This window comes from Palaemon carinicauda, chromosome 43, assembly GCF_036898095.1.
Source record: "Palaemon carinicauda isolate YSFRI2023 chromosome 43, ASM3689809v2, whole genome shotgun sequence".
NCBI classification, from domain to species: domain Eukaryota; kingdom Metazoa; phylum Arthropoda; class Malacostraca; order Decapoda; family Palaemonidae; genus Palaemon; species Palaemon carinicauda.
In genome coordinates, this window is record NC_090767.1 from 304,121 (window position 1) to 324,876 (window position 20,756).

The 20,756-nt window shown below is 43.3% G+C and overlaps 1 long non-coding RNA gene across 1 annotated transcript; it reads right to left on the reverse strand.

Annotated features, from left to right (window-relative positions):
- Nucleotides 1-11,676: 11,676 nt before the first annotated feature.
- On the reverse strand, nucleotides 11,677-17,667 carry LOC137634015 (uncharacterized). Its single transcript, XR_011042420.1, has 2 exons — nucleotides 17,493-17,667; nucleotides 11,677-11,902 (listed from the first exon to the last, which is right to left on the reverse strand). It is a non-coding gene; the product is annotated as an uncharacterized lncRNA (long non-coding RNA).
- Nucleotides 17,668-20,756: the final 3,089 nt, after the last annotated feature.

The following is a 20,756-nucleotide window of genomic DNA, read 5'->3' on the forward strand; positions in this document are numbered from 1 at the left end:
AGAATGTCTTTTCTTGAACTGTCCAAGACATTTTAGAAACTGCTCTACTTTAACCGTCCTTGCAAAGCCTCTTGATAAACATGAAATATTAAAACAATTTTCACGGGTGACATTTTCTGTGTTACCCTGTATCTCCAGTTAAACTTGTCCTTTACTTTCAGCTCCTTTCTTGTTTCAGTGAATCACATCTTATCTGTTTTGCAACTAATGCTTGCTGCAGTTTTTCACGCTGCTTGAAGCTTAGGTGGTCTTTGACACTGCTAGTTTTAATTACTGCTCTCACACATTTCCAGTATCACTCCTATATAGATATTTAGTTTTTTTCTTTACTTAGGAAAAAGTATTTTACATTTTATTTCATAGAAATTCTCCATCTCTCAAACAAATGTCATAAAATATGTGGAGAACATTGAACTTATTTTAGAATATAAAACAACTTTAGTATAAATATATTTTACTTTTATACTGAATTTTATAGAATGTACAGGAAGCAAATTTTCCATTTATAATTAAGAGATGGAATGGAATTAATAACAGATTCCATTTACAAATCTTTGACCATAAAAATTCTGTAGCAAAAATATCAATGAGAAAAGTAGTTGAACATTTGTTGAAGTTAAAATGTCATTTTGATATTGTTATCAAGTTTCAGAAGTCAGAATCTGTTAAAATCCTTTGCTAGTGCCAAGTTCCTTTACAAATATTTATAAAAAATTTTTATTGAAAACCTGCAGGTTTTAATCTTGGATTATATTCAGCCATTAGGAATGTCTTATCGATGTTAAATACCTATGGTACGTCATCTCTTGTGAAAGATTGTGGATTTTTAACTGTGAACCTTTTTTCCCAACAGAATTTGGAAAGATTTAAGACTTACTTTGCCTTGTGGCACCTCTTGGGTTGCATGTTGCAGTGTGGCCGCCCACCTGAAAAGGAGGAGAAGGAAAGAAGAGGAAGAAGAGTTGGTGGGGAGGAGGTATGGGATCCCACACACTTCTTTTTCATTCCCCCCCCCTCTCTCTCTCTCTCTCTCTCTCTCTCTCTCTCTCTCTCTCTCTCTCTCTCTCTCTCTCTCTCTCTCTCTCTCTCTCTCTCTCTCATTCTGCCTACCCCCTTTCCTTGGTGACTTTTTGAGTTCCTCAGATTCATTCCCTCAGTGTCTCTCTATCTCTCTCTCACTCAAGACTCTGTTTCTGTAACTTTGGTCTGAATTATGACGATTGCCTCATTAGTTAAATTGGTTGGAAGGAATATTTTGTCTTTAAGAGTAATCCCTTAAATAGTTCTTGCCAGTAAGTTTGTTTATTCATAAAAAGGCTTTTAATGTTCTTGATAAGAGAGAGTGAATAACTGTAGCATTGCATTTGTCAAAACCATTTCCCTGTTACTTTCATTATTTTGATCCAGTTATTTCAGTACATAACTTTTCCAATGAATATTTTTCAGATTTTATGTGTGGTATTTTTTCTGTTCTTGAAGCAAATGTAGAAATGATTATGCACATTATTTGATGTATAGTGTATGAGAAAATATAACTTGAAATGTAGTGCTTAACACTTTCAAGGTTTTGTTTGAAATACTTCTGGTTTCTATTAAGGAATATGTGTTCTGTCTCCTATAACTGGGAAGCAAGGTTGTAATTACTACTTATAATCTGACAAATGAAATCTGGTTGACAATATTTACAAGTCTTAAATGGTTATATTTCAAGAAAAATTTAATGATAATATTGTTTTAAATTGTATTGTAAAATTCTTAATTTCTTTTGCTGTTATAGATGTCACTTATTTTCAGTTGAACTGAGATGCAGAATGAAATGTAAAGTATCATTTAAGTAAGAGTCACATGAAATGTAAAAGCCACTTTTGTATAATGGTCTTAAAAGACTGTGTACAGCATTCTTATGCTGCAATAATTGAATGGAAGTTCTGTTAAATTGTCATTAGGATTACACGTCAACTGTATTCACCATTTGTGCAGACAGACGCATTGATATTGCGGGTGCGTTTAGATCTCTTGGTTCCAAGGGGACCGTACAGGGCGGGCCACAGTAGGTAGTGCCGTTTAGACCTTTGCGACCCTGTAGGAAATTCTGGATAGGGGTGTCATGTTGTCTTCTTGTTCTTGTCTTTGCTATGGCACTGGAAGGTGGGTTTCCAGATGTCTGGAAATCTTGGAAGCATTGTTGGATGAATATTATGGACCTTGGGAGGAATTATAGGGATTACTGTTTCTGTTCTGTGCATCCCTAAAAAGGTTTTTGTCCTTCGTTTCCTGTTTTTGTTCCAGGAACGTTTCAAAGTTCTGGATGTTTTGGCTTTTGTCTCATCTAGTTAATAATAATAATAATAATAATAATAATAATAATAATAATAATAATAATAATAATAATAATAATAATAATAATAATAATAATAATAGACTTTTTTCAGACTTTATTTATTCTTACATATAAACTACATATAAGAAGCCAGTCTTCAAACTTACAGAGTCTATATTTCTATCCCTAACCTAACAATCAAAGAAAATATAACATCACAGAACATCATCTCATTTCACAAGTTAAAACCAAAGATATAAACCCCAAATTCTCTACCTGCAAAGGAAACCAGTTTCATGATATTGTCATGGCACAGTAAAAATAACAATTTTCTTCACTACAAAGGTAAATAAATATAAAAACAATGTTTTATTTACGTCATAACCTTAAAATCAATGCTCTTATTAATGTTTGTTCACTAACACTTTTTGCAAAACAGGATTCAATCTGGCAAACCTTCAAGAAATAAAGTACAAATTGACAATAATTCTCAGAATGTTCAAATGTTACAAACGAATCTTGGATGTTGGTATTGAAAAGATTTGACTTTTAAGCTAACCTGAAGGCTTCAATATATGACTGACACATACATTTCTAAGTTCAGTTTAAGTGAAAGTTTGTAATATGGCAAATGAAGTTCATAATGGCTTGTGAATCGCATATGATTATTGATAACCAAAAATGAAAGACAATTAATAGGGATTAACATTTCTAAAAGGGTCTTATGAACACAAATTAGTAATAAGGGTGATACACAAGTGTGTGATGCGTTTGAAAGGTTTTATGGCCTCAAACAAACTGCAGGATGAGAGCCTGTCTTATGGTATGGGGTGTAAGTACTGTATTTAGGGAAAGGGTAATCTAAGATGGAGCTATCGGTGCATGCTAGTGTTGGATTCATTAAGTGTGGGATATCTCGCACAATCCTTCAGTTGGACAATGTGTACATTCAACATAATGTAAAATATGTAAACCTATAAAGGAATCATAAATGAAATTGTATGTTAACATGTAGATCCTTTACACAATGTGGAGTCTTGTAACTTCCGTTTCAAAATGTTGCAAGTTGAATACTTTGCAATCAAACCTTATACAGAATTTTCATTAGACAATTCAGTGCATCAGTCTGAAGTTTTAGGTCCCCTGGATAAGTAGTTTGCAGACACCAATAGTGAAAAAGATACATTAATTTGTGGAACTAAACAGTAAGCAAAGAGGAAGACTCATAAAACAGCCTCTAGTGATTGTACAGATAATTAACGAGCTTAAGTGTTTGAATTAAATTAGGGAAGATGTTTGTAGTACTACAAAGAAGTATGAAAGTTCTGTACCAATATAACTAAACTATTCAGTAGTGTATTATTTTCTGTGGATATCTAATTGACATTCTTTGCAGATATTAACAAATGCTGTACCAAATTCTCTGAGAATTGAAATAATAACTCAAGTTATCCAGTGGAACAACATAAGTGTAGGGAGATCTGTCAGGGAGTAATTAATGTGAACAGGATATTTCACACAAACATTAACACATTTGGACGGGTAATGCAGTAGTGCCCTTGCACTTGGGGAAAATGGTCTAGTCCTTCAAGAGTCCTATATAGGAAATGTTCTTTACTAAAAGAAAGATATTAATTTCCTAATACGGAGTTGTCTTTTCCTAACTTTTGAAAGAGCGATAATCAGTACCTGTGTGTGCTATTCTTATGTTGTGTCTATAACGAAATATCTCTGAAGAATCCTTTGTAAGTGATGGAAAATTTCACAAAACTTAAAGAAAAGATTTAAGATGGAAGATGTGACCAGACAGAATGTAACTCAAATCCAATAGAAAAGGCTTTCCTTTTCCTAACTTCTTGCACTTACTATTAGTCAATGTTCAACTAACCGTCTGACTTCTTTGACAAAGACAAGCTTCAATTTATAACCAACCTCAACACCTGACAGACAACTGGCCATGCAATTCATGTGGTGTTAGAAAACAAAGTTAAAAGGATTCACTTTCAAAAAGGATCTACAATAATAGGATAGTAACCTACAAGAGCTTTTCACAGACATATCTGCAATGTATACCTTAGTGTTTAGAATTTTTATTTACTGTATTAAGAACCAGTTATGACTTGACTCTTCAAAACCCCAACCATACTACATTGATCGACTGCACACACACACTAATGACATAAGAACCCTCACAAGTCTTCATTGAGATATAATGCTGGATAAACTTGATAAAAACTGAATGGTATTTTGGGGCAAAAGTAAATAAATAGGACAAATTCGGAGATAATTTGTATTTTTCCTAACCATACAAACCTTAGCTATTTACATGGGGTATTACTTTCGGCGTAGCTGAAATGACGAGCCATTAGATTTTTAACGAGGGTTAACTACCCTCTCGCTAGTTAGCGAGGGGATAGGGGAGGGGTAGCTAGCTACCCCTCCTCCCTCACACACCGGTGAACTAATTCACTTCGCTTAGAGGTAGGACTTCACGGGGGACAGGGCTGGCCTGCAAATATGTGTAAATAGCTAAGGTTTGTATGGTTAGGAAAAATACAAATTATCTCCGAATTTGTCATTTGTTCCGTAACCGAAATACAAACCACGCTATTTACATGGGGTGACTTAACCCTTAGGTAGGGTGGAAAGTCCCAGCCTTACTGGCTTTGGCTTTGCCCGGGGACTCAGAATCCGAGTGAGCAGCACTCGAGAGAAAAAAAAATAGTCCCTGCACCTCACAAAATCCTTGCTCCGCAAGGAACGTGCGACCTACATAAGCTTGTGTGTGAAGGAAAGAAGTGTGACTCGTCCTAGGAAGTTGACCTGAAGTCCTTTAAAAGGTTAGGACGTTCCCAATACCACCTCGTCAGGGTATGGGGGACGCGACAGTATTATACTCAATACTAGGAGCACAAGGAAGCATGGTTTACCTGCAGTGGTTTGAGGTCAGCTATGCAGAGAACCCAGGATGCAGCTTTCCCCAAGAGAGGGGAGGATGAAGAAAAGAGTAAGGGACAGACATACTTTTTCCTTCATGCAGTCTAAAACTGGGTAACAATGCAATCAACCTTCTGCTACCTGTCCATTAAGGAGCCTGAGGTTAGACCAGCTGTTGTGCAGCCACCACAGGGCCGATAGAAAAAGTATCGAGGCTCCTGTGGGTCACGTCCTGCAGTATCAAGGCTCCTGTGGGTCACGTCCTGCAGGTAGTGGGCTGTGAAGGTTGTGGAAGATGTTGCAGTGTGGTTGCTTGAGTAGCTCGTGTCGTGGGGGAAGTTCTCTCGGGAGTTCCGTCAGGAGCTGCAGAAGGTCCGAGAACCACTCTGCATGATGCCATAGCGGAGATTTCAAGGTCATTGACAGGTTGACCGATAGTCTGGTCTTGTTGAGCACCCTTCTCATCAGACAGAACGGTGGGAAGGCGTAGACGTCGATGTTGTCCCACCGTTGTTGGAAGGAATCTTGCCAGAGTGCCTTAGGGTCCAGGACTGGGGAGCAGTACAGCGGCAGCTTGAAATTCAAGGCTGTCGCGAACAAGTCCACTGTCGGGGAACCCCACAAAGTCAGGACTTTGTTGGCTACTAGAGAATCCAAAGACCACTCGGTACTCACTATTTGCGAAGCTCTGCTCAGACTGTCGGCGAGCACATTCCTTTTGCCTGGAATGAAGCGAGCCGATAGTGATATCGAGTGGACTTCGGTCCATCTCAGTATCTCTACTGCAAGATGGGATAGCTGTTCTGAAAAGATACCTCCCTGCTTGATGATATAAGCCACTACTGTGGTGTTGTCGCTCATCACCACCACAGAGTGACCTGCCAGGGTCTGTTGGAGGTACTTTTCTGATTCTGTGGATCCTGTGGTTCAGAACGTGGGCCCCCCACCCTTCTTTTGACGCGTCCAAGAACAGCATCAAATCCGGGGGGGAGGACGAGAAGATCCACTCCCCTTCGAAGGTTTCCGTCGGTCAACCAACACTCCAGGTCCGTCCGTTCCGCAGGTCCTATGGGGACCAGAAAGTCCGGGGAATCATGTCCTTGACTCCACCGGGACTTGAACCGCCACTGTAGGGATCTCATCCTGAGGCGGCCGTTTGGAACTAGAGGGGCCAGGGAAGACAGGTGACCTAGAAGACGTAACCAAGATTGGGCTGGAAGCTCTTCCCGTCTGAGGAAAGGGTCTGCGACCCTCCTCAGCCTTGCTATCTTGTCATCTGATGGAAAGGCTTTGTGGAGATCGGTGTCCAATATCATGTCTAGATATACCAGTCGTTGAGATGGAAGCAGAGAAGACTTCTCCAGATTTACCATGATCCCTAGATCTTGGCAAAGTCCCAGAAGCTTGTCTCGGTGTCGAAGAAGGGTCGACTCCGAGTCTGCACGGATCAGCCATTCGTCCAGATAGCGAAGGAGACGGATGCCGATCCTGTGTGCCCATGAAGATATCAGTGTGAACACTCTGGTGAACACCTGTGGTGCTGTGGAGAGACCGAAACACAGCACCTTGAACTGGTAGATCTTGTTGTCTAGGCTGAATCTCAAGTACTTCTTGGAAGACGCATGGATTGGGATCTGGAAGTACGCGTCTTTTAGATCCAGTGTGCACATGAAGTCTTGCGGTCTCACTGCAAGTCTGACCGTCTCTGCTGTCTCCATGCTGAATGGAGTTTGTTTGACAAACTTGTTCAGGGCTGAGAGATCGATGACAGGTCTCCAGCCTCCAGACGCCTTCTTTACAAGAAAGAGTGGACTGAAGAAGCCTGGGGAGCCGTCGACGACCTCTTGGAGAGCATCCTTCTTGAGCATGGTCTCGACTTCTGCCCGCAGGTCTAGCCCCTTTGCCGATCCCATGGCATAGGAGCTCAACGACACTGGATTCGCTGTCAGGGGAGGAAGAGATGTTGTGAACGGGACACGATATCCTTGGCTGATCACAGAGATTGTCCAGGAATTGGCCCCGAGTTGCTGCCATCTGAATGCGCAACTCTGCAGGCATCCCCCCACTGGTGGACATGCAGCGGGATTGCCAATCCTGGCGTTTGTGGCCTCAGACGCTCCCTCTGGGATTCTTGCCTCCCCTGGAGGACTTCCCGCCCTTCCTGTCTTTGTTGGGAAAGGGCTGCTGTTTGGACACCTTTGCCTTTGCTGCCGGAGCCGGTTTCGATGTCCTAGACTGACGAGGCTGTTGTTGTTGAGGTGCTGGAGGCTTGTAGGGTCTGGATGTAAGAGCCCTTTGGAGGAGAGAATCGTGATTCGACTTCCTCCACCTCTCAGCTGTCCGTTCCACATCCTTGTGCTCAAACAGGCTCTTTCCAAGGATGGAAGTGTGTCTGAGCCTGCAGGCATCCACTGCTGGGACCTTCGCATGGAACCTCTCGGTCACCGCATCACGACGCTTCAAGATCGAGTTTGCCCACAAGTTCGAAACTTGGTGAGCCATTAACTCGATGGTGCGCGTGCCCGAGAGGAGAAAAGTCTCCATGGCCTTCCTGGTGCTCTCCTTGGACAAGTCCTCGGATCGCAACAGGATGCCCAGAGACCCCAGCCAGACATCCAGCCACGAAGTGGCCTGCATGGCACACTTTGCGACCTTCTCCTGGTTGAAGATCTCTGTAGCTGAGAATGTCACCTGCCGGGCGGAGAGTTTCTCGAGAGAAACTCCCCTGGAGAGCTCTTCCACAGAATGGTGGAGAGGAAGAGCTAAACAAGACTCACCCATGATCTCAAAGTACCTCCTTTGCTGCACTCGAGAAGGTGGGAGGAGTTTGTTGCCGGCAAGGGAACGGCGGGAGGAGGCTAGTTCGGAGAGCTGGCTCTCAACCTTGTCTCTGGCGCTCTTAACCCCCTGGGACCAGGGCAGAGCCGCACTGGCCTTCGGAGGTTTCTAAGTGCCGTAGACTTGGTCCAGAACCGTATCTTTGCCTTCGCGAGGGGCGGTCTCCGGGTCCTCAAACCTGTTGAGTTCCCTCATCAGACTTGTGCAGCTCTCCTCCTTGTGGACTGGCAGCAAAGTTTCCTGTCCCCAGCTGCTCTACTTGGGGGAACACGCAGATGTTCTCCTGGGGTCTAGCTGGCTCTGGTCAGATCCGAGCTGAAGACTTGGGGACAGTCTTTGAGTCCTTGGGCTCCCTCCTAGGAGAGATACAGGACTCCAATAAAGAAGTCTGAGGGCTCCTTGCTGCTCCCACGTGAGACGATTCTCCTACTCGAGGTGGGGTTCCTCCCATTGGTGCCGTGGGAGAATGTCCCACCTCGCTGGACTCTCCTGAGGACAGAAAGGCTTCGTCCACAGGGGAAGGAGAGACCGTCTGAGGGGGGGAAGGGGCCTTCCTGACGAACTTCTTGGGAGCCAGTTTAACCCTAGGAGAAGTTACCACGAAGTCCACTCCTCTCCTATTCTTCAGCGGGGACGAGGCTGCCGTTGGTTTGAGGCCTAGATCAACGAGGGGTGGCTTAACAGCCTGGATGACCACTTTGATCAGAGACCCGAACCAAGGCTGACGGCTGGAGGGAAGGGGATCGGGCAATCCTTAGGAGTGGATACCACAGGGCCTGCCTGAAAAGAAGAAGGGAGCTGCCTAGACCTCTGAAGAATCTGCTTCCTCCTGCAAGAGCGCTGCTCTGCGCTTAGGCGGTGGAGATCGTGCCGATAATCTGGAAGTACGCGTCGCTCCCGAGGACTCGCAAGGTTGCCTGTGCTGCGAAACCCAGCGGGAATCACGATCGGGGTCGCGCTGCAGCTCGCTCGATGGTAAAATCGCAGGTTCGCGCGCATGTGCGCGGAGATGAAAGCGCGGGTGAGTGGGCGTGCGGGCGAGTGGGCGTGCTGGCGTGCGGGCGAGTGGGCGTGCTGGCGTGCGGGCGCGTTGGCGCGCAGGCGAGTCAGCGTGTGGGCGCGCAGGCGAGTCAGCGTGTGGGCGCGCAGGTGAGGGTGTGCGCGGTTGAAGGGGAGAGCGCTGGCGGCCAGGGGAACGATGGCGCGCAGGGGAGCGATGGCGCATCGGCGAGCGATGGCGCGTAGACCGAGAAGGCTATCGGCTGCGAACAGATGAGTTAGCGCGTGGGCGCACATGAGACCTTCGGCGATCCGATGTGAGGGCGCGCGGGCGCGTTGGAGAGGCCTTGCGCGCAGGCGAAAGATCGCGCGGGGGCGCGGGAGATCGCTGGCGCGTTGGAGATTGCCGACGCGTAGTGGCGTGGTCGGGAGCTATCAGATGGGCTACAGGACCAGCAGGTGAAGTGGCGCGTAGGGGCGAACGCTCGCGGGTTTGCACCGGAGACTTCTTGTGGGCGCGCGGACGGGCAGAAGCTCGACCAGGTCTAGAAGAGTGCACAGGAGAGTGTGCGCAATGGCGGGCGGGGTCTGCGGGCACGTAGGAGATCGACGGCGAGGGGGCAAAGGAGCAGCCTCCTTGCCTGCACCCAGATCCAGAGATCGTGGGCGCGCGCGCGAATGTTGGCACACATCAGGACCAAGACGTGCAGACGTACGCTGGCGAGCAGTTGATCGTGGGCGCTCAGGAGTACGTGGGCGCGCAGAGCGCACATCAGGAACGGGGCGCGCAGATGTGCGCTGGCAAGCAGGAGAGAGCTGGCAAGAAGGAGATACCTGACGGGCAGGGGAGCGCTGACGTGCAGGCGAGCGCTGGCGGGCAGAAGATCCACGGCGATAAGATGTGGGACGTAAAGAGTCTGAAGGGTCCACAGCAGAAGAGCGCTTGCGCGCTACAGCGCGCAGGAGAACGTGGGAGCGCAGGTAACACCTGGCGCTTAAGGGACTTAGTCTCAGTGGGAGACAAGCCCTTATTCCCCGAAGGGACCAGTGCCCGTTGGAAAACGAGGTGCGTAGGAGCCCACAGCGCATCTGCATCCGCAAACGGAGAAGGAAGGCTAGCAGGTCTGGCAGGCGTCGGTGATCGCGAACGATCAGCTGAGAGGTCTAGTGATGCGGCCGTAATGGTCTGTTCACGTCGAGGAGGCTGCTCTGCGGGAGACGTCGAAGGCGAAGAACCAAAGAGGGGCCTCCTAACCCCCTTGTAAGGGGAAGGAAGGCCTCGACGGCGAAGAGGAGGGTGAGCCTTACGGTGAAGACGACCTCGAGGGGCAGCAACATCATCGTCGGTCCTCCGAAGAGGAGTCTCCATCAGTGAACTCCCCCAGGGGGGAGAATCACCCGCAGGAGAGACCGTTGGACCTAGCTCCTCCCTCGTAGGATGTTCGGAGGGGGGAACTGAGCCTTCAGCAACATCAACAACAACAGTGGGGGTTTGGCCCGACCTGTCGGAAGCCTCTTCCACAGCAACGTCGACAATAGACAGAGGATCTACCTTTGCTATTACCGTAGACTGTTTGACAGCTGCACCCAACTGGATCAGGTCAAACAGGGCTTCCCTGGAGGGCGAGCCCTTAAGCCCCAAGGAAGCCCAAAGCTGCAAAAGATCATTGTTAGACACGGAATCATCAACATCAAAATCCTCCCCCGGAGGTGGAGGAGGAGGAGCTGCCTCGCTATGGGAGGCAACTCTCTCTCCCGAACCCCGAAGTTGGTCAACAACAGAAAAGCCCACGCTACCATTTGACGGACCCTCGCGAGAGACCGATCGAGTGGGAGCTTCGGAGGAGGTTCGGGCAATGGAAGAAGACTCTTTGGAACCTTCCTTCTTCAAGGCAGCCCTTGAAGGAGAAAGGTCGCGCTTAGACTTCTTCTTACGTCACCGGGAAAACCTCTCCCACTGGGAGGTGGACCACTTCCTGCACTCACTACAAGTTTTGTTCCTTTCACACCGTTGATCTCGGCAGTATGGACATAAGGAGTGAGGGTCGGTCTCAACCGCCGACATGAATGTTCCACAAGGGCAGTCGGGAAGTCCAGGGCACTTCTGCATGATGGATGGAGGCCAAGTTCCAAGCACACAAGCTATAAGAAAAAGCAAACAAATTAAGGCTGTCAAAAATGCGAGGGTGAAACAGACAGGTCTGATCATCACCCGAGCCAAAAGTGAAGTGAATCAGTTCACCGGTGTGTGAGGGGGAAGGGGTAGCTAGCTACCCCTCCCCTACCCCCTCGCTAACTAGCGAGAGGGTAGTTAACCCTCGTTAAAAATCTAATGGCTCGTCATTTCAGCTACGCCGAAAGTAATACCCCATGTAAATAGCGTGGCTTGTATTTCGGTTACAGAACAAATGCTTATTAAACTCTTGTATATACTGTATTACTGTGTTACTATCCTTTTTTCTTAGGGAAACATCGGTCTTTATCAACAATATCTATATTCGCACACGGAAACTAATGTATACAGTAGACTTGCCCAACTGAACCCTTTTCAGAGTGAATCTCCTCCAACCTTCTCTGCAGTCTAATAGCACATATATCTTCAGGGTTTAATCCTTTTTACTAAAGGTAGTTTTTGCTATTTCATCTATAATCCTCATCTACGATTCTTTGACCCTAATATATTCTCTCTCAACTAACAAGTACTGTAGGTGAAGTAGCTCTAAGGTGAGTTTCTTCCTGTTGAGATGCTCAGAAACCTTCCACTTGAAGATGGGGAATAATGTGGCTCTTTGAATTCAAGTTTTGTACCTGAAAGATACAAGAAGATCATTATACAAATATATTACAAAGTTATTGTACCTCACAACAATGTAAAAATTCTTGTGATATTGAAGAGTTTACACAAAAACACTCCAAGATTATTATTATCATCATCATTATTATTACTAGCTGAGCTACAACCCTAGTTGGAAAAGCGGGATGCTATAAGACCAAGGAAAGAAATAAACTAAAAAGAGAAGTAATTAACAATAAAATAAAACACTTTAAGAACAGTATTAATGTTAAAATAAATGTCATATTATATAAACTAAAAAGACACATCAGTCTGTTCAACATAAAATCACGTTTAAACTTTTACTTTAGACATAAGTCTTCTCAAAACCACAAAATCATATTTTAAGGCTGATGAGATTTTCCTTAAGTGAAAATTGGTAAACAAAGCAACATGAAGTGAGAGAAGGTGAACATCTTGGAGAAAAGACAACAAATGATGAGGTTCAAAGGCACAAGATAAGATTCTAATGCCAACTGCATTCTCTGGCTTCTACAAATCACTAGACTAAGATAATTTCTTGTAGTTTCCCCTTAGAGGTTAAACACTTCTAGACTCTTCATAATAATCTAACAGTAATCAAAATACTACATAAATATAACCGAGACAAAGTAAGCAGACAATATAAAGATACTCACTCTAGATTTAAGAATATCTTTTAGATCTAGATTTGATGGACATTTTAAGCCACATAAAACAAACATGTTGACTGGAAAGCCACTGAATGATTATTAGACAACCATATGAGAGAGAGAGAGAGAGAGAGAGAGAGAGAGAGAGAGAGAGAGAGAGAGAGAGAGAGAGAGAGAGAGAGAGAGAGAGAGAGAGAGAGAATTTTGCAATATACAAAGCCATTAAAATTACAGTATTGTACAGTAATATCAAGTAAAAAGTTCTATGGAGTAAAAAGATACAATAATATTGATAAAATAATTACTGCATCTCATTGGGTAAGTTTAATATTTAAAAATCACCCTATACAGTCAAATTTTACCATTCACAAGGACCTGGTGTTTCATCTATAACAGCTGGTACATATAAATATTTAATAAATTATCTAACAATCATAGGCTATACAGAAGCCAAATACAAAACAGGCTTTGACAAAAAAGAAAAATCCATTATAGTATTGGACAAGAGATATAACATCCCCTATGCAATAAAAAATTTCCCAATTTATTATATTCTATAAACGAGTCTGCTGTCTTTTAATATTTTGTATTCACTGTTATTAATAACACAGAATGCTTTAAATTATTTGGTTTTATATAACTACGAATTCTATCAGTGAAACAGGGGTGCTGTAGTTATTCACATTTTTCTTCTTTGGCTGGGATCTTTTGTTACTCAACACCCATGAATTGCAAGGTCTCAAGTCTGCCTACTTCATTCATGAACTCTAGGTGTACTACAACGAGATTTTTATCAATTACAGTAAAAAAGACAATAAATTTCACCCAGCATGGTTGTGTCAATAGTCAAAATAGAAGTAATTACACACAAAATCTACTGTAGAATCATGTCCTCAAAGCCTTACCTAATATCATAATGTTACAATCATTTTGTATTTTCTGTAACTATACAAACCTAAGATCTTTAATTGGAGATTAATTGTAAGAGGTCGAAGGTCCAATAACCCATCTGGCTGGTTAACCGACCAGGAAATGTCATATAATTGAGTCCTGCATTAAAGCAAACTCATGACTACTGTCAACCTCCCAACAACTTGAGCACAAAGATGTTGCAGGTTGTCAGGCAAGGTCCCTCCCTACAAGGAGGTCATGTAAGAACCTATATTCATAAGGGTATGGTGTCTGAATGTGGGATTATTATAAGAAATGGGCTGCATACATTTCATCCATCTCCACCTTGTCTGGAAGGATAGGGGTGATACTTCACAGTACAAAATTATCTATCAAGAAAAGTTACTCTGTTGTGAGGCTCGTCTGCATCTATTGTAAATCAAAGCATAGTGCCCAAACAGGTATAAGGCAATTACCATCTGACATAGCAGCCACCTTACCAATGGTCTTGTGAATCCCGAAGAAACACAAGGAAGAGGAATGCACTAAAAGTCCTCTAGATGGTTCTCCAGGTCTTCACAATCAACTCTTTTGAAGGGAAATTTGTCTAGGGCTCGCAGAACAATCTTCTTCCTGTTTAAGAGGAAGACGGGAACCAAGTACTGTACAGTCTACTACCAAGAAAAATACTGATCACACTGTAGTGGTTAGTAGGCTGTGGCCAAGTATAGATTGCAGACTCCAAGCTGCTACCATGCATATAAACAGATGTCCCCAGGAATTACAAATCTTGATGGGTACCACCCCTTGTTTCTGCCTCTTTGGGAATGTCGAGCTCCAAGTTGATGCAAAGTATATGATTGCACCCAACAAAAGATCGAATAAGAGGATGCTCAGCAGATGAAGGAAGTGGCTTTTATGGAAAGAGACTCTGGCCGCAAGATCAAAGTGTCGGAGTGCCTGAGTCTTACATTGGATCCCTGTTGTCAGTACCGACATTGTTGAATCAATGGACAATGGTGATGGAGTCTCCAAGGTGTCTTGAATATGTTGGAGACATGAGAGAGAGAATTGCGGCTACCAACATATCGTGTTCAATCTCGTTCAAGGCCTAGCATGATAATGGGAGCGTGAGTATTGGTAGAGTACTGCTCCTCCCACAAAACCCTGCAGAGGGATCGGTCAATGTCCTGTGAGAGACTCCAATCTGTGGCTCAGTGACTTCTTCCATCTCTTTGGGTAGGTCTTTCATTCGTTTTATATCAAGATGGATAAAGTTATATCCTATTCACATAAAACCCCAAGTATGACAGTCAGTAGGCTATGGACATTTAACCCTCATAAACCATATCTTATAATTGAAAATGTCTCTGAAACTACTAGCAAATTATCTATCACTGCTTCCCACTCTCCTGAAGAGAGAGAAAAGTCAAATGGCCAGCAAGGGGAAAGAAGGGCAGTGACCTTTATTAATAACGGTTGTGCATGAACTGGTTCATGTAAGAATAGAGCATAGGTGGCAGGTGCATGAGCTCCAATAGAAGAATTCTTCCTCCCCCAGGAGACTCACCAGACAACCCGAGGAGAGAAAGGAGTGATAGAATGCCTGTCCTTGGTTGAAGAGAATCCTTGCCAACAACCTGAAGAGCAAGATATGGCATCTCAAGTGCTTGTTTAAATACAAAGAATAGATTTGAAAAGGCACATTCCAAACTCTAACTTGCAACCAAGTTTGAAGGTCTTGGCATCTGGGAAAACTCTGTCATGGAGCTATGATTGTGGGCAGATCTATACTAAGGAGCAGTATAGGTCCGTTAAACAATCTTGAGTGATGCTGTCACCGAAGACTCTATGGAACGCCCAGCAGCATCAGGAAAGAGATGAGGGCAGCTTCCCACATTCCAACAAACTGTACTTGGGACAACACCTCATACTGAGAACCCTTCCAGGGGGTTGGGTTTTAGATCCACAAAACCATGCACAGGAATAGGCCAAAGTCTCGAAAGACTTTGCCAGATCGGTCATTCTGTGTTTGCCCTTTTCCTCCTTTCTCGGAAGGAACAGGTAACAGCAGGAGTTACCTGGCGACTCTAAAGTAACGATTACCTATAAAATAAGTGTAAGTCTCAATCTTGTGGTTTTTGGTGGTGTGATTCCTGATTGAGGTTACCAATCCTTAGGTTTCTCATAGCAATACTTTTTGAAATGTTTCATAGTATAGTATGGTATAGTATCTGTGGGTGGTGTACAAAGGGAGCACCCATAATGTTAGGGACAAAACTGGGATTCCAAGTTTGTGTGAAGGAAGCAAGCTTCAAAAGTTAAAGGCATTCATTGAATGATCCATTGTTAGCCAGTGACTTTAAAACACATCTAACAATGCTAGGAAGGTTTTCGATCAAACTATTCAAATTGTGAATTTTGCCAGAGGAACAGCTCTCAACACGCAACTTTTCAAACAGTGATGTACCAACATAGATGCAGCCAATCAACTGATTTTTTTTTTTCACAAATAATCAATGGTTGTCAAAGGAAACTTTAACTGAGCGAATACAGTATCTAATCTTAACGATGAACTCAAATTGATGTTTGACAAAGATGAGTGAATCTTTTGCCTTATTTAATGATTAGGAATGGATTATAAGCCTTGCCCATTTGGTTGAGATTTTAGAGCAGATAAATCTTCAGATGCAAAAAAGGAATGCAAACAATAAAATTCAGATGCCTTGAAAGCTTTGATGAGCAAGATGGAAAAATGGGAAGAGAAGGTCAATGTAAGAAATGAATCAGCTTTTGATGAAATGTCATCCGTACATGTTTTGGTGCAAAGAATGAAACTTCTCAGCATTTGATGGGATTTTAAAGAAAATCCAGGGGATATATTCCTGAAATCAGTAATTTAGTCATAAGTTCATTTGAATTATCAGTTGAAAAATATTCCTGATGATTGAAAAGATGAATTTCTGGTGTTTTAGTACTGATCAGGAGTAACAGAGAAATCCATTACATAATTCCTACCTAAAAGTGGCAGGAAGAGCTATCCGTGCACTGCTTCCCACTTTGTGTAGACATGTCTTTGTGACCCGGGCTTTTCAAGTCTTTTGCAAATCCTGTTTTATTAAACTGATGTCATCCTTTGTTATTGGCGTCCCTGGAAAATCCAATAACGAAGGGTCAGAAAGGGAAAATTCTTGGCTCGTAAGAGAACATTTCTGCTTCTTGTTCTTTTTAGAGGTAACAATCCATTTTTGTTTTCTTCTTACGAAAGCTACTGAATTTCTCTCATAAGGATCAAGACCATTCCTTACAAATCTCTCGAGGGGAAGACATAGAACACACCATATCTTGACATGCAGGACACAAACAACTGGGATCCATCTCCACCCAACTCATTGAGGGTACCATAAGGACGACCTTCATGGGCAGAGCAGGTTACCATACATACTTGAGAAGCATTCACGATCACAAGAATTGAAAAGGAAAAGCACATTGTGGATACCGGTCAAGCAGAGGTCCGTTTGAGGCAGCAACCAAGACTGAAGTGGAGATTGAGCCACCGGCTCCTACACGCCTACCCAGCGCAAGTTGGAGCAGAGGACAACCATACAATGATGCTAGACCCACAGGATTCCCTTTTTTTGGCCCTAGCAAACCAGGAATAGAGTGTAACCCATATAAATGATGAGGGTTTGTATTTGCGTAGGAACAAATGGAGCTTTTAGAAAAATATTACTGTACATAATAAAAAAAACTCTGTACAGGCAGGTTTTAATCAACTTAACTGATGGCCATATTGTCAACAATTATGCTGCAAAAACACTTGCACTTTTGAGTAAAGAAAAGAGATTCTAAACCAGAGAAGATTTTGGTTCCATCTGCATGAAACACATTATGTGGCATTTTAATTCTGGATTTTCAGGAACACATCTATAATCTTTAGAGAATGCAAGTATGTGCAGATAAAATGTTATACCTAACTTGAGAAGGAAATCAGAGCTTGAGAATGTGTACAGTTACAGAAATAAGACCCAGTGATACTCACATGCTGATACTGGCAAGAGTCCAGACAGGAGATGGTGTGACGTTCGGTTCACATTCGAGAAGTAGTTCTAGGAGGTTAGACTAGACCAAGATTCTATGTGACCCGAGGCCATCGGCAGCAGCTTCCATGTCGTGTCGTGGCTTGTTTCCTCTCTGCTCTTGATAAACATTGAATTGGTTCCCTGGAGAATAAAAATAAGAATCAAAACATAATGTAATAAGGATAATCTGGTTAGATTGGATTAGAGAATTGGGGCTTGGGAAGCCTTCAAGCAGACGTGTAACATGTGGGAAAACCCCATAGTTGCAGTATGAAGGACAAGCAGAAAGGTTGGAGAGCAAGATGTAAGAAAGGAAGTGGGAAAGAGGTACTGTATAGCAGAAGGTTAAAAAGGATGCCTACAGTGAACCACTTGTAGTGTGTTGGTGGCACTACTCTTCTCTCAGGGTTATATAGTGTATACAATATAAAAAAAGGACAAAACCATATTTTATGATGTGGAAAACTAAAAAGACACAGGGAAGACAGGAATAGGAAAGGAAACCAGTTGATCGGAATCCACCAACAGTTGTCCACGAAACAACGTAATGTTTGAAGGCAAATGTTTGAAAGTGAGGTTTGAACAAAGTTTGAAAGCGAGGTTTAAACAATGTTTAAGAGAGAGGTTTGAACGTAATGTTTAAAAGTGAAATTTGAACATACAGTTTGAACGTAATGTTTAAACGCAAGGTTTGAACGTAAAGTTTGAAAGCGAACTTAGAACAGAGTTTGAAAGTGAGGTTTGAACGTAGTGTTTGAGAGCAAGGTTAGAACAATGTTTCAAAGTGAGGTTTGAATGTAAAGTTTAAAAGCGAGGTTTAAATGTAGTGCTTGAAGGCAAGGTTAGAAAGTAATGTTTGAAAGCAAGATTTGAACATAGTTTGAAATCGAAGTTTGAAAGCGAGGCTTGAACCTAAAGTTTGAAAGCAAGGTTTAGAACAAAGTTTGAGAGGGAGGTTTGAACCTAATGTTTAAGAGCAAGGTTTGAACGTAAGGATAGCAAGCGAGGTTTAAACAATGTTTGCAAGCGAGGTTTCAACGTAAAACTTGAGCGAGGTTTGAACCGAATGTTTGAAAGCGAGGTTTGAACGTAAAGTCAGGAAGCAAGGTTTGAACATAAAGTTCGAAAGCGAGGTTTGAACGTAAAGTTCAAAAGCGGGGTTATAACGTAAGTTCAAAACCAAGGTTTGATCGTAATGATTGAAAGCGAAATCTGAACGTAAGGTTTGAAAGCAAAATTTGAACATACAGTTTAAACATGAGCTTTGAACATGTTTGATAGCAAAGTTTGAAAGTGATGTTTGAACATGGTGTTCGAAAGCAAGGTTAGACCAATGTTTCAAAGTGAGGTTTGAATGTAAAGTTTGAAAGCGAGGTTTGAATGTAGTGCTTGAGGGCGAGGTTAGAAAGTAATGTTTGAAAGCAAGATTTAAACATACAGTTTGAAAGCAAATTTTGAATGTAAGTTTGAAAGCAAGGCTTGAACCTAAAGTTTGAAAGCGAGGCTTCAACGTTATGTTTGAAAGCAAGGTTTAGAACAATGTTTGAAAGTAAGGTTTAGAATAAAGTTTGAGAGCGAGGTTTGAAAGTAATGTTTGAGAGCGCGGTTTGAACCTAATGTTTGAGAGCAAGGTTTGAACGTAAGGTTAGCAAGCGAGGTTTAAACAATGTTAGCAAGCGAGGTTTGAACGGAAAGTTTGCAAGCGAGGTTTCAACGTAAAACTTGAGAGAGGTTTGAACGTAAGGTCTGGAAGCGAGGTTTGAACACAAAGTCTGGAAGCGAGGTTTGAACGTAAAGTTCGAAAGCGGGTTTGAATGTGAAGTTTGAAAGCGGGGTTTGAACGTAAAGTTCAAAAGCGGGGTTTGAATGTAAAGTACGAAAGCGAGGTTTGAAAGTATTGAGTGAAAGCGAAATTTGAACGTAATGTTTGAAAGCAAAATCTGAACATACAGTTTGAATATAGTTTGAATGCGAGGTTTGAACATGTTTGAAAGCAAGGTTAGAACATAAAGTTTGAACGTGGTGTTCGAAAGCAAGGTTAGACCAATGTTTCAAAGTGAGGATTGAATGTAAAGTCTGAAAGCGAGGTTTGAATGTAGTGTTTGAACGCAAAATTTGAGCATACAGTTTGAAAACGAGGCTTGAACGTAATGTTTGAAAGCAAGGTTTGAACCTAGTGCTTGAGAGCGAGATTTGAACCTAACGTTTGAGAGAGGTTTGAACATGACAAATTCGAAGATAATTTGTATTTTTCCTAACCATACAAACCTTGGCTATTTACATTGGGTTTACCTTTTAGGGCAGCTGAAATGGCGAGCCATTAGAATTTAACGAGGGTGTATTACCCCCGCGCTAGTTAGCGGGGGGGTGGGGGGGGTAAGGGAGTGGTAGCTAGCTACCCCTCTCCCCTCCCCCCCTCACACACCGGTGAAGCTCACTTTCACTTAGAGGTAGGACTTGTCTTGGGGGACAGGGCTGGCAGGCAAATATGTGTGAATAGCTAAGGTTTGTATGGTTAGGAAAAATACAAATTATCTTCGAATTTGTCATTTGTTCCGTAACCGAAATACAAACCACGCTATTTACATTGGGTGACTTACCCCTTAGGTAGGGTGGAAAGTCCCCGGCCATACTGGCTTTGGCTTTACCCGGGGACTCAGAATCAGAGTGAGTCGCACTCGAGAAAAGGAGTCCCTGCACCTTACAAGTTCCTTGCTCCGCAAGGAACCGTGTGGCCTACATAAGCTTGTGTGTGAAGGAAGAAGTGTGACCCATCCTAGGCAGTTGACCTGGAGTTCCAGAAGAAACTCTGGGTTAGGACGTTCCCAATACCACCTCGTCAGGGTATGGGGAACGCGACAGTATTGACTCAATACTCGGAACACAAGGAAGCATGGTTAACCTGCAGAGGTTCGAGGTCAGCTATGCAGAGACCAGGATGCTGCTTCCCCGTAGAGGGGATGATGAAGAAAGAAGTAAGGGCCAGACATACTTCTTTCGTTCATGCAGACTAAAACCCGGTAACAATGCCCTCAACCTTCTGCTACCTGTCCAAAAAGGAGCCTGAGGTTAGACCAGCTGTTGTGTAGCCACCACAGAGCGATAGAAAACGTATCGAAACTCCTGTGGCTCACGCCCTGCAGGAAGCGGGCTGCGAAGGTCATCAGACGCTTCCAGAGACTCCAGCCTGTAGCACCTGTGTCACAGAGTAGTATTACTCGAAG